Source organism: Elephas maximus, chromosome 1 (assembly GCF_024166365.1).
Source record: "Elephas maximus indicus isolate mEleMax1 chromosome 1, mEleMax1 primary haplotype, whole genome shotgun sequence".
In the NCBI taxonomy this organism is placed as follows: domain Eukaryota; kingdom Metazoa; phylum Chordata; class Mammalia; order Proboscidea; family Elephantidae; genus Elephas; species Elephas maximus.
The window spans coordinates 85,352,914-85,369,808 of NC_064819.1; the positions used below are offsets into that span (position 1 = coordinate 85,352,914).

At 40.1% G+C, this 16,895-nt stretch overlaps 2 non-coding genes across 2 annotated transcripts; one reads left to right on the forward strand and one right to left on the reverse strand.

Moving 5' to 3' along the window:
* Window positions 1-344: 344 nt before the first annotated feature.
* On the forward strand, window positions 345-426 carry TRNAL-AAG (transfer RNA leucine (anticodon AAG)). Its single transcript has one exon. It is a non-coding gene; the product is annotated as a tRNA-Leu (tRNA).
* A 10,710-nt stretch (window positions 427-11,136) lies between these two features.
* TRNAF-GAA (transfer RNA phenylalanine (anticodon GAA)) lies at window positions 11,137-11,209 on the reverse strand. Its single transcript has one exon. It is a non-coding gene; the product is annotated as a tRNA-Phe (tRNA).
* Between the last annotated feature and the right edge of the window lie 5,686 nt (window positions 11,210-16,895).

A 16,895-nucleotide genomic window follows, 5' to 3' on the forward strand; every position in this document is an offset into this window, starting at 1 on the left:
GCTTTTAGTATCACTGGGTGACATTCAGCAGGTTACTTATTATCTCCGTATCTCATATTCTCCATCAGGAAAATGGAGATCATAGTAACAGTACCTCTCATTGAGGCAGTTTAGAGGACTAAATGACAGTAAATGTCAGGAAGGGGCATGGCATGTAATAAATTTCCAATAAATTTTAGTTTTTGAAGAGTACCGTGTAGAAATGTTCTAGGAAAAGTATAAAACTAAAAAAAACAAACCCAGTGCCGTCGAGTCGATCCCGACTCATAGCGGCCTTATAGACGTGGTGGAGAACAATCTTCTATCTTCGTAAATATAATGCTTTGAACTGTACTGCGATGCGTGGTAGCGTGGCCGAGCGGTCTAAGGCGCTGGATTAAGGCTCCAGTCTCTGCGGGGGCGTGGGTTCGAATCCCACCGCTGCCAACTCTTTTGCAAATCGAATCCCTCAGAGAACGGAATTACTAAAATTTGGTTTTCGGTTTAACCCGTTGCAATCCAGTCGCTTCCGACTCATAGCGAGCCTACACAGCGCAGCGTGAAGCTGCCCCATAAAGTTTCCAAGGAGTGGCTGCTGAGTTTGGACTTTTGGTCGGCAGCTGAGCTCTCAGCTAGAGCGCCCTTGGAGAACAGAAGCAAGGCATTTATCTCCCTAATGGTAGGTTAAGATCAATTACGGCCTTTTAAAGAAAACAAGACTATTGTCATTTCTGACTATTCTTTATATCTAAGCACAGTAGTTCGTGTCCAAGGAGTAAATATTTACGTTTTTTTTTAATGTTTATATTGAAGCAAATATAACTTACATATTTCCAAATTACAAAAAGATAAGACTTTATAAAATGTGAAACTCTTCCACCACTTCCCCTCTCCGAATTCTGCCCATCCAAACCAAAAAAAAAAAGCCAAATTGCCCTCGAGTCGACTCCGACTCACAGCGATCTTACAGGACAGTGTAGAAATGCCCCATGAAGCTTCCAAGGAGTGCCTGGTGGATTCGAACTGCTGAGTTTTTGGTTAGCAGCCGTAACACTTAACCACTACGCCACCAGCGTTCCCTCCACCTCTTCAGGCAACTATATTGCTCTGGGGTTATCTGCAAGGAATATTATTTGCATAAGCAAACCAATATGCAGTTGCCACGGAGACAACTCAGACTCAAAGAGACTCCACGTGTACCTGAGTTGAACTGTGCTCCACAGGGCTTTTTTTGTTTTGTTTTACACCGTTTTTTTCATAGGCTCTGTGCTTGGAATAGCTGGGTTGGAAGTTTCTAGTTTAAAACACTAATGAATAAGAAGTCCTACCAATTGCTAAGGTTTTAATTACACAGTCAGAGTCTCTGAAAAACCCCCGCATGATAAAACAAGCAGGGCCAATGGGCTGGGTTTCGGTTTCTCCTTCCTTTTCCTCTACTGGAAGCCTCTGGGGCAATGTGGCTCTCCTCCATTAGCCTGGAGAACCCGTGGTGGCCCTTCCCCTCTGGCTTTCTTGCTTAATCTGAAGGTAGAATCATGCGACATACCACTTCTTTTCAGAGTCCACTGGTAAAAATTTAAGTCCTTTTCAGTGCCAGATTCATTTCATTACCTAATGCTAAATAAAAACGAACAACCCGTCTCACTTTTGAATGCTGTGTATAGCAGAATCATTGGACACGGTATTCGGAGGCGAGTATTCCATTGGGATTTTGATGGCTGATTTTTTGGAAGTAGATTACCAGGCTTTTCTTCTGAGGTGCCTATGGGTAGACTCCAACTTTCATTCTTTTGGTTAACAGCCCAGCCAACTAACAGCTCCACGCAAGGAAAAATAAGCCAGTAGGAATCTATTATTCTTTTCTACATTTCACACTTTCCAAACCTACTCTATTGCACATTACATATTAGGGAAACTAATACTTCCCTATTATGTAGTAGGGAAATTACATATATTTTTTCCACAATGTATTCTTTTTTTTTTTTTTTTCAGTCTTCTGTTGCGTTTTTGTTTGGGTTTTTAGCTGTTGTTTCTTTTTCTCTCATCTTTTTTTTTTTTTTTAAGAGAATGGAGGTGTATTCAGGCAGAGTTTTTTTAATGTACTGAATTATGTCAAGCTTTCACTGTTTCTACATTTTGCGTAAAAATTGATTTTCTACCCAAATTATGTAAAGTTTCCAGTAATTTGGTTTTATTTTTCATTTTTTACCTTTAAATTTTACATGTATTTCAAATTTATTAAGTATCATAGGTGACGTATTGATGTAAACTTTTATTTTCCTCAATGGCTACCCAGTTAGCACAACATTGTTTATCTGAACTTTCCATTTTGCTACATCAATTACAAGTGGAACTTAAATAGCTATTTATTTTCCAGTTTCTGGGTGGCTCCATTGGGCCAAACAAGATCCAGGTGTCCTAAGAATGTCTTGTTCACTCTATGTTAATATCTGAAACTGTCATTTACCCAATGAATCCACTCGACTGAACTGGTTTGGATTTTTCTGTATGTTTTATGTTGACACAAGGTCCCTTGGTGACAAAAACAGTTTGCACTGAACTAACCTAAAGATTAGTGGCTGGGACCCACACAGTGGCACTGCAGAAGACAGGCCTGACAATCTAACTCCATGAAAGGTAAAGCAACAGTTTGCTGTTGCTCTCAGTTTGTCATATAGCCTTGATGAAAATCATTTCAGGATTTGACCCCTGACTGAATAAATACACAGCAGAGTGAAGTTTCCCACTATGCTTTAAACAACACTTACTACTTGGTGACATTCAACAAGTTAATTAACGTCTCTGTTCCTCATATTCTTCATCAGGAAAATGGAAATCATAGTAAAAAGCACCTATCACTGAGGCAATTTAGAGGACTGGATGACAGTAAAAGTAAGGACAATGCAATTTCCAATAAATTTTAGTTGTTATTTGTCAGTGTTTTGGACGAGTACTGTGTAAAAATATTCGAAGAAAAGAATAAGGTGGTGGAAAACAATCTTGCTCCTTGGTAAATATGCAAGAAACATTCTGGGCATTACGGTAGTGAAGTCGAGCAATCTAAGGCCTTGGATTAAGGCTCCAGTCCCTGTGGGGCCGTCGGTTCAAATCTCACCGGTGCCAATTCTATTGTAAATTGAATCCATTTGAGGACGAAATTTCCAAAAACTTAACCAGTTGCGATCGAGTCCTGAAACTGAACGATAAAAATTCAAAGGAGCGGATGGTGGATTTCAACCTTTATTTGGCAGCCGAGCTCTCAACTAGGGAGCCCTTGGAGAACATAAGTGAGCTCTCAGTTCGGGCACCTTTGGAGAACATAAGCAAAGTAATTATCTCCATAATAGTAGGTTAAGATCGATTATGGTCTTTTAAAGAAAATTAGACTGTTGTCCTTTCTGACTATTCTTTATATCTAAGAATAGTGTTTCATGCCCGGGGATAAATCTTTATGGACTAATCCAATGGTTACTGGTTTGGACCCACAGAGTGGCACTCGGAACCTGACAATCTGCCTCTGTGAATGTTAAAGCCAAGAAAACCCTGTGCAGCAGCTCTACACTGTAACACATGGGGTCACCATGAGTCAGAGTCAGTCCAATAGAACACAATGGGTTTGTTATTATTGTTATTGTCATTAATATATTAATACAAAGTGGTGGCAGTAGTGTGGGAAACCAGACCATTGCGGCATGCTGGTGGTAATGTATATTAGGCAAGATCCATCAGAATTACCATCGCATATCACATAGACTGAGCAATTCCATGCATAGAAGGTACTCACATCCACTTGGCATGTCACATACAGCATATTACTTACTGCAGCATATTTGTACAGGCAAGATATATATTATGACACACTCATAAAAGGAATTCTATGCTGTCAAGCAAAGAAAGAAGCAGCTCTTTCTGTATTGATTTGGAAATCACTACAACATACCTGAAGTGAAAAAGAGAAAATGCCCTGCATTGGTTTGTTATTGCCTTATTTGTATAAAAAATGGAGGAAATAATATCCCCGAGAGACTATGTTTGCTGTGCAAGGAGAAACTGGGGGACTGAGAAGGCTGAGGGAGAGGGAATGATGAGATTTTCACACTTTTTCCGCCGGCAAAGAGTTTCATTTCGGTTTGTCAAGCCCGGACACTGGAGACTTGCGTTCATTCCTTTGCTGTCTGTTTATGATACCCGGATATCATAAAGTGCAAAGACAGGCCAAAAAAAAAAAAAAATCCGTCAAATTCCAGGAGAGAAAAAAAAATTCATCTTCAGAAAATTATTAAAACTCACACTACGTACATGGCGCCTGGACCGTGACCAGGAGGAGGTGAAGCCTCCCGTCACCTTCGTCTGGGGGTCAGGGGTGGGCAGCGGGAAGTTATTGTGTCCGCAACCAGAGAACAGAGGTGCTCCAGCCTCATCCGCCTGGAAATCGAGTCACGGTTGTGTGTGAGTGTGTGTTGTGTGTAAATGTATGCGTTTGTGAGAGTTTCCCTATTGTGGCAACAGATTTTCCAGTTTTTGCTGCATGTGTGGACGGTCTTATTTCCCAGATCTCAGACCAGGCATCAGTTTGCAATCGACCCCTGCTTTGGCGTCCTCCCCCGGCGCTGGGACTATGCATCTTGCCAGCTCTCACGCCACCAACGCGATCTGGCCAAGGTCCCTGGATCTTCCCTCCCCTGTCGACCTCCCCTGCTTATCCCCTCAGGCGTTTCAGTCCCCGCGTGTCCTAGGGGCCCGGGGCCCTGTAGCTTCACTTCGACTACCATGGCCCTTCTACAATCGCAAGCTGGACCTTCTCCCGGGCGCAGAACTGCGGGCAGGTTCACAGCTACCGGACCCCGCCCCCTGAGCGTCGAGGGGCTGGGGGATGCAACGGGGGGATAGGGGGGCGGGGTCACCGCAGGTTGCAAGTGCAGGGTTGAGACCAGAAGACGTTACTTTCTTTGCGAGTGGATGACCTACTGCGCTAGAAACCAGGCTTAGGTGAGTGGCAGGCACTGTGGGGTTTCGCTGGAGGCATAGGGCTCTTCACTTTAGGACTGTACCTGGATCCAGGAACTCAGTGTGGCCATCAGGCCCCACTTCGCCTCCCCCTCCCCCCAAGAGGCTCTGCACCTCTGGTTTTCTGATTAGAGTCATTATAGCGCTCGCTTTTGGCATTGCAGGATTTTAAGGGAGCTAAGGATTTGAGGGAGACTCAGTAGCTGAATTCAACCCTCTCAGCCTTCTCTTCTCTTGCGTTCCCTCCCCTCCAAATCACTGCTTGCCGTGAGCGCAAGTGAAGATCACTTGGCAGTATGAGTCTCAGTGGAATTCCTTTAGTTAGAGACCCTCAGTTAGGGCATGCTAACGAAGAGTCTAAATTACAAAAGGTGAGGCACAAAAACAGAGAAATTCGTTTTTCGAAATCTATATTCCATTTGGAACGATTGGACTGCCTCGACTTTTGCTGGGGGTTATCCTTGGGCTAACTGAATTATTGGCGCTGACACTGAAGCGGCTCGAAACTTTTCCTGCTTTATTAGTTCTACAGCACATGTGAGCAAGCAAAATGTCTTCTTGTGTTTGTCCACATTCTCACGGTAAACTGATCTGGATCGTGTATATTTTGTAGCAAGAACATTTCATCTAATCAGACAGGACAAAAACAGTACTAAGCCATGCCTTTGTATGACCGCTATGGCTTAGTTGGTTCAAAGTCTTGTAAATAACAGATCCTGGGTTCCAGTCCTAGTAGGACCTTGATTTTTTTTCCTCTCCATGGGAAATCAATCTCCTCTCTACCTACCCACCCCTAAATTCTCTACCTCACTTCACTGTAAGTTTTGATCCTATTGATCAAAAGCAGTTGTGATTGCAGAATTCTCACTCCCAAAATAAAAGCGATATGCCCTAAGTAACTTTTCGCATAAGTTTTTGCATTACATTATGCCAGTTCTTTTTCTCCAACATATGTTCATTGAGTTTCTGCTTTGTGATATACACAGATTCAAAACTTACACAGCTGTAGCTAGAAAAATATTATTTGCATTTATCCTCCTAACCAGCAAAGCTTTTGTTAGTAATCAATTCAAAATACACATGAGTAAAAACACAGAATTAAATATGGTCATGGCTAATGTTTTTAATTTTATAATAGAAAAAGTCAAAAAATAAACCACACTTCCATTAATCGGGAACTGTTTCAATAATCTCTGGTATATACATACAGCTGTGTTATGGATTCAGTTCTCTCCTCCCAAAAACAATAAGTTGAAGACCTAACTCCCAGTATCTGTGAATGTGATCTTGTTTGGAAATAGGTTCTTTGAAGATGTGATCACCTAACTTGACATGACGTCTTATTGGATTAGTGTGGGTCCTAATCCCATCTGAGTGGTATCCTTACAAAAGAAGGTAAAAGACAAAAACACAGACTGAGGAAAGACGCCCACAGAGTTATGCTGCAGGTGTAAACCAAGGGACACCTGGGTTTACCAGAACCTGGAAGAAATAAAAAGATTTCCCCCTAAAGCCTCCGTAAAAATATAGCCTTGCTGTCATAGTGATTAAGCACTCAGCTGCTTCCCAGAATGTTGGTGGTTGGAACCCACCAGCCACTGTGGGGAGAAAGATGTAGCACTCTGCTGCCATAAATAATAAACCCCTCATTGGGTCAAGTGGATTCTGACTCACAGTGACCGTATAGGACAGAGGAGAACTTCTCAACAGGGTTTCCAAGGCTGGAAATACTTATGGAAGCAAAGTGCCACATCTTTCTCTAGCTGAGCTACTCGTGGGTTCCAACAATCAGCCGAGCTCTTAAACACTGTGCCACCAGGGTTCCTAAAGAGTACAGCCTTAGAAACCCTATGGGGCAGTTCTACTCTGTCCTATAGGGTCATTATGAGTCAACTATGAGTCAGAACTAACTTGATGGCAATAAGTTTTTTGACACCCTGAATTTGGACTACTGGTCTTCAGGGGCAGAAAGATACTAAAAGGTAACATAATAAACACTAATGAGCCTCCGACACAAAGATATAGGGTCATACATGCTACAGTGTGGATTTCAGTGGCACAAAAGCTTGGGAATAATAGCCTGAGAATGTTATAAAAATATGGATTCTTGGTTCCAAGAAGTGCCTGATGGATTTGAACTGCTGGCCTTTTGGTCACCAAAGCTCTTAACCAGTAAGCAACCAGAGTTTTCACCAGGGGGTAGTTGACAGTAATTGTCAGGAAAAGTTGAATCTCTGAGCTTGGATAGCTCAATGGGTGTGCAACAGTCTCTGTGTGAGGGCCCAGATTTCACAAGCAGGTTCAGGCTTAACCTTACATTGTGAATTCATCCAGAAAAAACAAGGGATGTTTTGTGTGACCTCCAAAGTCACCTAAATTATTGGAGGTCTTAAAAAGACGAGAAACTCTCCATGTAAGGCAGATACAGCCATCCCTTGAGAATGGACAGGAAACCCCAGGAGCCACTCTTCCTCCTCAGCACACACCTGGGCCTTAGCATTTCCTTCTCAAATGCACAGAGTAGTGCTTCTCAAGTTTTAGCACCTGTATCACTTCAAGGGCTTGAACCACAGATTCAGTGGATCTAGGGTTGGGCCTTGAATTTGGAACTCTGCTCATAACACCCTAATTTCTCCTCATTCCTTGCTCTCTAGTGCACTACTGTGGCAAACATACTACTGTTTGCTTAAAGGGTCTCAAGAGAACACATGGATAACAGGACAAAAAAAAAAAAAAAGAACAAATACATGGAATGACTACATTGCCTCTGTCCATAAAATACATCCTAAAACATAAATATTTGACCGTAGGAACACAGCCAACATGCAGCTGGTTACAGTTACAAGCCAGACAGTCTCTCTCCTGAGTACCTGCTGTGGATATTTGTGTTGGAGAAGAAAATAGAGAAGTGAGATCATCCCAGCTTGGAGAAGAAACTCAAGAAGGGAGGTCATCCCACCTTGATATAGGGTCAGATTGGAGGGCTGGGAACAAACTTCTAATTCTGTCTTCCCAAAGACCCTTGATTCAAGGAAACAAACAGTGTTAGAGATAGTTTTAAAACCATTAAGCATTAGAAATCTTCAAAAGGTGCAAACAGTGAACCAGAAATTCCTAGAAGTTTCCTAGTCATACAAAGCACGTGTGATCAGATTGACCGTGAAGGAACAGAGGCAGTGTATCTTCTTTATAAAGGATGCATACAGCATACCTGTGATCCAAAAACAAAAACAAATTCACTGCCGTGGATATGATTCCTACTCATAAGGACCCTGAAGGACAGAGTAGCAGAGTACATTCTCTGTCCACAAAGGAAGCAAACTAAAAATCAGTCATAGAAATACAAAACAAATTTTCCAAGTTGGAAACTAAGCCACGTACTTTTATATAACCTATAGGTCAAAGAGGAAGTCTCAAGGATATAAAAACAGAAACACAACATGTCAAAATTTGTGAGACATACTAAAGCAGTACTGAGAAAGAATTTTATACCAATAAATGCATACAGAAGAAAAGAAAAAAGCCTCATATCAATTATCTAAGCTCTCACTTGAAGAACCTAAAAAAAAAAAAGAGGGGTACAGAAGAGCAAAATAAACTCAAATCAAGCAGAATGAAGAAAACAGTAAAAATAAGAGCAGAAATAAATTAAAAGTAAACAAAATGGAGCAAATCAATGGAACAATAAGTAGGTTCTCTGAAAAGATGAATAAAATTAACAGACCTCTAGTAAGACTGACGCAAACAAACCAAAAAAAAAAAAAGGGGGGGGGGACACAAAGTGTCAGAAGCAGGAATGAAACAGGGGATATCATTATAGACTCTGCAGATAACAAAAGAATAATAAGGAAATATTATAAACAATGCTACACAAGTAAATTTGACAACTTAATTGACATAGACCAATTGCTCAAAAAACTCAAACTGCCACTACTCACCCAATATGAATATGTATTTTGAATAGCACTATATTAAGGATATTTGATTTAGTAATTTTAAAACACCTTCACCCCAAAAAAGGATCACTAGATCCAGAAAGATTAATTAGAATATTCCAACAAATATTTAAAGAGTTAACACAAACTATGCACAATCACTTCCAGAAAATAGAAGAGGAGGGAATACTTCCTAGTTTATTGTATGAAGCCAGTATTACTGTCCCCACAGGAGCCTTTCAATTTTTCCTACTGTTTTCTTAAAGTGCCTGCAGAGAACAAGTGGATAACAGGAAAAAGAGATAACACATGAAATGACCACATTACCTTTGTTGATAAAATGCATCCTAAAACAAATGAATAATTGACCCCAGGAACACAACCAACCTGAGGCCAATCAGACTTGGAACCCAGACAGTCTCTCTCCTGACTACCTGCTATGGATATTTCCCAGAAGAAGAAAATTAAGAAGTAGTGACATCCCAGATGGGAGTGCTGGGAGCAAACATCAAATTCTGTGTCTTCCTAAAGATGCTTTGACTCAACAGGAAGACATACAGAGATAAAGACATTTTTTAAATCATAAAACATTAGAAAGTTACCAGCAGTGGACTGGAAATTCCTAGAACTTTACTGGTCATACAAAGCAGATGTGATAAGATTGACTGTGAAAGAACAGAGACAGCGGCTGCTCTTTACAGAGGAAGTATTCAGCATACCTGTGATCCATTCACCTTTTATTTGTAGTAGTTCCCCACTGAAAGTGGTGTACCAAGTAAATTCTTAGGTTAGTCGCATATCTTTTCTTTTTAATTTTCATTATTGTTGCCTTTTATTGTCAATAGTTTTATAAATTCATTCTTTATTTATTTTGCATGGCTGGCATAAGAACAATAACATAACCAACATTGTATACAGAACATACTACTAATGACAAGATGTACAGCAAAAAAAAAAGAAGAAGAAGGTGGTAAGTGTGGTTCATTGTAACTCAAATAGGGTGTAATTCGGAAACTACCTGTATCTATTTTTCGTTTTGACAGGAAACCCTTTCCCTGCTTCTTCACATGGGTCTACTCCTTTTGATGTTAACTGAGGTTTCCAGTAAATGTTTTATTTAAAGACTAACATAACGAGGAGAATGGAATGAGTGAGAAAACATAGGAGAATCGATATTATGGAATATCAATTGGGAATGTGTTAGTTCCAGTTATTTCTTCTCCTTTTGTATTATAGGGTCGCTACGAGTCGGAATCGACTCGACGGCACTGGGTTTGTTTAGTTTTGGTTTTTCGTATTAGGAAAGCTTCTAATTCCTTGGCAGTCTTCTTTACCTTGCCCAGAGTCCAAGCTGCTCGCTCACCTAAAAACACTCCGGAGCTACAGCCGTCCATCTCTCACTTTTAGACCGAGCACCGGTAGAGAAATCGGTGAGCATTAAGATGGGTTTCTCTGCTTTTGCTCCATCGTTTGGCCCAGAAAACACAATGCACTCAAGAAAGCTGTCAGCGGGACCCTCCCCCCATCCCTTTTTCTGCCTTTCTGTCTCTTTCATAATACTACAAATGGGAGCCAAGGTGAACCACCTGTTAATGTGCAGGATTTTGTGTCGGATGTTTCAAGTGATTCCGTTGGGATCCGGTTCTTCATTTCTCTCCTTTCTTAACGCCTTCCTTCTTTGTCACAGTCTCCTTAGGGGATGTAGAGGCTCAGAGCCCGTGAATGGAAGAGCATTCAAGGCAATCCACCGGGTTATGTTTTTACTTTCTATGTGTGCAGGAATGGTACGGAAAATATTAGGAGAACTACATCTGTGTTCCTTCAGGGGGAAAAAAATAAAATAAAACGGTTGCCGTCGAGTGGATTCTGACCCATAGCGAAACTACAGGACACGACAGAACTGCTCCATAGTGTTCCCGAAAATCTGCAGGTGATCTTTTGGTTGGTAGCCGAGTTCTCAGCTAGTGGACGACCCGAGGGCTCCATTCCTTAAAGAATGACTTTAAACAGTGTTTGAACAGAGGAAAACTCCGGAGATGCTGGGGATCGATCCCTACACCACAAAGTATGCAATCTACAACAGAGCTACGCCCTCCTTCCGGACAAGTTTTTGCTTAACTTTATTTACAGTTAGTTTTATTAGAATCCTAAAGCCTTGGAATGCAACTGTTATATAAAAAAGGGATGATAATAATTATGCAAAGGGCAACAAAACTGCCGAAACCCGGGATTGAACCAGGGACCTTTAGATCTTCAGTCTAACGCTCTCCCAACTGAGCTATTTCGGCTGCCGGTTGCGGAGGAGGGGGCGGGAGGGTGACATTTTAGTTATACATTGAAGTATTGTTTACAGGACTCGTACGTTTATGAATTCAAATCATGTGCAATATTATTTACTCACAAACCTGAAACTCTGTGAGGCCTGTTGCCATCCACGTCTGAAAAGTTTGATCCAATTTTTGAAGACTGTGGATGAGGAGGAGTGCCAGGAATGGAAGGTGAAACAGGAAGAAGCTTCTCTGCTTGGTAACCTCAGGCTGTCCCACGCTCCAAACACTGCTCAGAAAACTAAGGAAATTCCAAAAGAAATGATCCAGGCTGTTCTTTCTCTCGTCTTTCAGTCCTTCCTTTTCTGTCTTGTTCACTGGTAACACTGGAATGGGGAACAGAGGATTACTGAGCCCATTAGTGTGAAGGGCTTCTTGCTCTGGAGTAGAAATGGGGAAACATTTAAAGGGAATCCATCCATCGATGTGTTCATTTCCATATGAATACGCAAAAAGTGTTTTCAAAAGGAGAAACGAACAGAAATGTTGGGAACTGTAAAAAGCAGATGAGTTGCATGGTTTGCTGAGCGATTATTCTGCTTGATCAAGACAAAAAGACTTGCATTGGAGGTTTTCAAACACCATGTTGTTGAAAGCATCCCACACCACACACATACATCTAGAAAAAAAAATCGCAAGAGTATTGGTAAGTACATTTCTTACATTTGCCTACAGAATTCCAGTTTCTTGTCTTTAGAGCTTTAAATAAAGTCATAAGGTGGTCATTTAACACCACATCAGATTCCTGAGGGAGATGCAGCCAAAGGGCTATGTGTGGGTGTGAGGAGAGGGAGGGCAGAGAAAGCTAAGAATAGATAATGCATCTAAATTACTTATGTTTCCTAAAATAAACACTGGCCATTGGAGGTCAATTCAAGAGGCTTCTACTTCTTGCCAAACCAGGAAGAAGGCAACAAGAAGGGACTCAAATTTTCAATCTTCTGATCCAGAATCAGAGGCATTGTCTATAAGGCCACTGGAGCAATAAACTAAAGAAGTAATCCAAACCTGAAAGTGAAAGTGTTCTTAGGGAGCACTGGCTTTCTGTTGTCAAATTTTTCACGATCCAGTAGAAATAAAATTTAACGGCATTTGAAAAAGGAATCAAATGCAGCTGAAACCCATGAAGATAACAATTACTTAGAATTAATAAATTGCGAGATGATAAGAAATGACATATTTCTTGAAGGGCACTCTCCTCTAGTCACTGATGATAATGGTGCATTTGGGTGGAGAAACATGAGCCAAGAACTGAACTCTGAAATAAAGGCCTGCAGATGACAGCATGAGGAAAGGGAGAGCCATAGGTTGCTATCTTTAGGCCTTTACTGTCTCAAAAGTAAGGTGATGTTACTTAAGGGAGAAAGGTCTGAAAGCCTAAACAACAGTACCCATTGTTGGAAATGCCTGCATTTAATGCAAGGAAAATATTTTATCATACTCCATTCATAACATTGGTTTTAACAACTTGATCCTCTACCAACAAGTAGAATAATCACCCGTTATGCAGGTGGACGAGGGTTACGGGTCCTAAATTGGTCCCTGGTGCATTGGTCCAATGGGCTGACCCCCAACGGATGCCTTATATATTCGTAGGGTAGGAGAGATGAGAAATACATAAATTCCTAAAGTAAAGCAATTACAAATTCTCTCAATTTTCACATAGTCTTGGATTCTTGGAATTGCCGAGATACTTGCAGAAATAAACAATACTCTTTTTCCATGACCAGCTCAGTCTTTCCTTGCCAGAGAGGTTAATCTATTCTTCTCATCAAAACTCCTCCCTTTTGTTTGTTCCCAGATCCCCTGTACAGTGTTTTCTCCAAGTTTAGGTCAAAACTAACGAACTGTCTTGGATCATTTTCTAGGTAGTATGTCCTAACGTACATTTATTCACCAAGATAACTATCCTTTTTCCTTGGATATGGGCAGCAAACAGTGAATAAAGACAGAAAGAGGGAAGAGAAGAAGGCGAAGGAAAAGGTGGAGGAGGGGGAGAAAAAATGAGAAGAAGGAGGAGCAGCTCACACGTGGTAGAGAAGTACTTCACAAAGAAAAGCAACCATAGAGATGTAGAAGATTAAACTCAGGCTCACTTGCTTACCCACCATTATGGAATGTTGACATCGTCTTCAAATTCTCTCTCTTTCAACTCTTTTCTCCTCTGCTTCCCAATGCTGCAAGAAAAATGTACAAGACAATGCAGAGGGATGCGAAGAGCAGCATGAGTGTTGCTTCCAGAAAAACAGGTACATGTGGGGAAGTGAGAAACTGGGATAAAATCACAACACTTGACAAGTAATGAAGTCCTTCAGGTCTAGCAGTATGGTCAGAAACTTGGCAGTGCATTGTCTAGGGGAAGCCGTTCTGGTTCTGAAAATCTAAAGTGATACAAGGCAAAGAGAGAAAAAGGGAAATGCTCCGAGGGATGACAACATCTCTTTCAAACAAAATTTTCTTGGCAATGAAGAGAATTCAAGGAAAGCTTATTGAAAACACTCAACATGAAAGCAATTGTCACATATAACCAAAAAAGCAAACCATTGTCATCAATTCCAACTCATAGAGAACCTGAAAGACAGAGTAGAAGGGTCCCATAGGGTTTCCAAGCTGTGGTTGGTGGATTGGAACCTCCATAAATTAACCAAAAAGACAGACTGTGGGGTGGGGGCAGGGGGGCACACAAAAGGGCCTGGGTAAGTCAGTTGGTATAGCATCAGAGTTTTCATCTGAGAGTCAAGGGGTCAAGTCCCTGTTCAGGCAATCTTTATTTTACACTAATTATTTCTGTTAAGTTGAAGTCTTTCATTTTGCCCTAGTTAATTCTGTTAGAGGCTCTGTTTCTTCACTCCTGTCTTTGCTCTACAGGAATCTGAAGAGAACCGGAACGGAAAAAGAAATGGTAGCACATTCCCCAGCCACAGTCTGTTTTGTCACACTCCAGGCAGAAATACAAACCTTTCAGTAATTCAGAGGAAAAAGACAGGGATGACAAAAAGTAGAGATAGCAAGGAGAAAGAAAAAGTTAGGATTCAGGGATATTTTGGATTTGGGGAGCTAGAAAAAATGTAATGCCTTTCACTTACCACAGAAAGAGATTTATATAGTTCTGCGTGTACCTTGACTGAAACTCTGTTTACTTGTCACCCCATGGAATGTTTACATGATGAGTTTGCCAACCCTAAAAGACAGCCTTGTGACGTGCTTTTCTAAACACTGGAATATCCAAGTCTGAAACTCTATAGACTGCTGACCTGGACATTTGGGTTTTTATGTGATTTGTGGAGGAAAAGCACCTGTCAGTTGAATGGCAGTGGGGGTGGTGGTTGGAAAACTCATTCAAAACTTCTGGGCTCTAAAAGCAAAGCAAAACAAAAAGAGACCTTGAAAGGAGTGAGAGAAATGGCACCTTTCCTTTTGGGAAAAAAACAATTTGAATGAGAGCGGAGGCCAGAACGAAGAGGCATATTTTTCAAGTGCTGAAAGACAAGAATTGTCATTCCAGAAAAAAACAAAAAATTCTTTTGGAATGCAGGAGAAACCAAGACAATTCTCAGTCAGAGGAAAGTTAAGAGAGTTTGCCACCAGAAGAACTACCCTGAAAGAATGGTTAAAGTAAGTTTTCTGGAAATAAAGGAAATAAAAAAGGATGAAATTTTGGAATATCAGGAAGGAAGAAAGAGTATGATAAGCAAAAATATGAGTAAATACTATAAGCTTTTCTTCTCCTCTTGAGTTTCCTGTATTATGTTTGATGGTTGAAGCAAAAGTGTAATACAATCTAATGCAATTCTAAAGTATGTAGAGAAAGTAGTTAAAACAATAATATTATGATGAGGGAGGGTCAGTCGCTATGAGTCAGAATCGATTCATCAGCACATGAAAAAAAAAGGGAGGTAAGATTGCTGCCCTTAACTTGAGCTGGTAGAATGATGATAACAGTACACTGTGATTTATAAATGTGTGTGTGCATATGTACATACATATGTACATATACATTTATATAGTCATACCACTATAGAAATCTATGCAAAGAGATTCACTCAAAAACTCTGTAAATTAAAATGGAAAAAAAAGTTTGAGTAATCCATAAAAAGACAGGAAAAAAGAAAACAGAGAAAAAAAGAATAAAAAGCAAATAAAAATAAAATTCTGGACTTAAGCTCTGAAATAATCAATAATTACATTAAATGTAAATGGTCTAAATATATCAATTAAAATGCACAGATACGCAAAGTGCATTAGAAAATGTGACATGAGTAGAGGCAGTCCCCAGGTTCCAAGTGAGAGCCATTCCTGTGTGTTTAAGTCTTTAATTCAAATTTGTAAACAAGTCAAAACGGTTGCATATGATTCTTATTTATAAGTTCTTTAGTTCAAGAAAAGGCTGGAAGCCTTTCCAATAATTTAAAATCTGTACATGCAGCATGTACGGGTGATTGTGATGAAGAATATGTTGGAGTAGGGTCGGTTCGATCATTCCAAAGTGAGGGCGAATTTACTTAACATTAAAGGGCAGAAGGAGTTGTCTTGAAATCAAGACGTTTGAAACTCAGAGACTGCTTGTATAAGTTGTCATATATATAACTATATACAACTATATAGTATGGTAGAAATTAAAGAGAATTTTTAAAAAGATACATCATGCAAACATTAATCAAAAGAAAACAAGAGCAGCTGTATTTATATCAAATAAAGTGAACTTCAGACAAAAAATAGAGACAGAGAAGAACATCACTTAATGATTAAAAGGGTCAATCTACCAAAAAGGAACAGGAAGTCCCAAATTTAAACAGGGTTACAACTCTTTTGTGAGTCAGTCCTGACTTAAGTCAAATATCTCTCTTTTTTTCTGTTTTTTAGTTTTCATTGTTATGATCTTTAGAAGCAAGAATGGAGAGACTGCGTCTAACAAACTTTTGACAGGTTATCAGGAGGGATCAGTCCCTGGAGAAGAACAGGATGCTTGTTAAGTAGAGGGTCCGCGAAAAAGAGTAAGATCCTCAACGAGATGGATTGACACAGTGGCTGGAACAATGGGCTCAGGCATAACAACGATTTTAAGGATGGTGCAGGTCCGGGCAGTGTTTTGTTCTGTGGTACCTAGGGTAGTGGCACCTAACAAACAACAAAATGATTTCATTATTATTGTCTTTTATTATCAGTATCTTTGTAAATCCCACCATTATTTGTCTTGGGAGGTTGGAAAAATTACATACAAACTTACAAATACCATGACATTAACAAATTTCACACTGTACTACATATAACCAATGATAAGACTGAAAAAAAAGTTGTAAGTGTGGCTCCTTGTAACATGAATACGAGATAAGTCAGGACTACTTGAATAACAGTTATTAACAGAACCGCAGAATAAGTGAAGAAAAAACAGAGTGGGTTCTCTGACCCCAATGGAGTCAAACTAAAAATCAGTCACAGAAAGATAAAACAAATCTTACAGTTTGGAAACTAAGCAACACACTTCTATATAATCTAAAGGTTGAAGAGAATGTCTAAAGGATATAAAAATGAAAACACAACATGTCAAAACTTGTGGGACACACTAAAGCAGTACTGAGAAAGAATTTTATAGCAGTAAATGCATACTGTAGAAAAAAGTCTCAAATCATTTATCTAAGTTTCATTT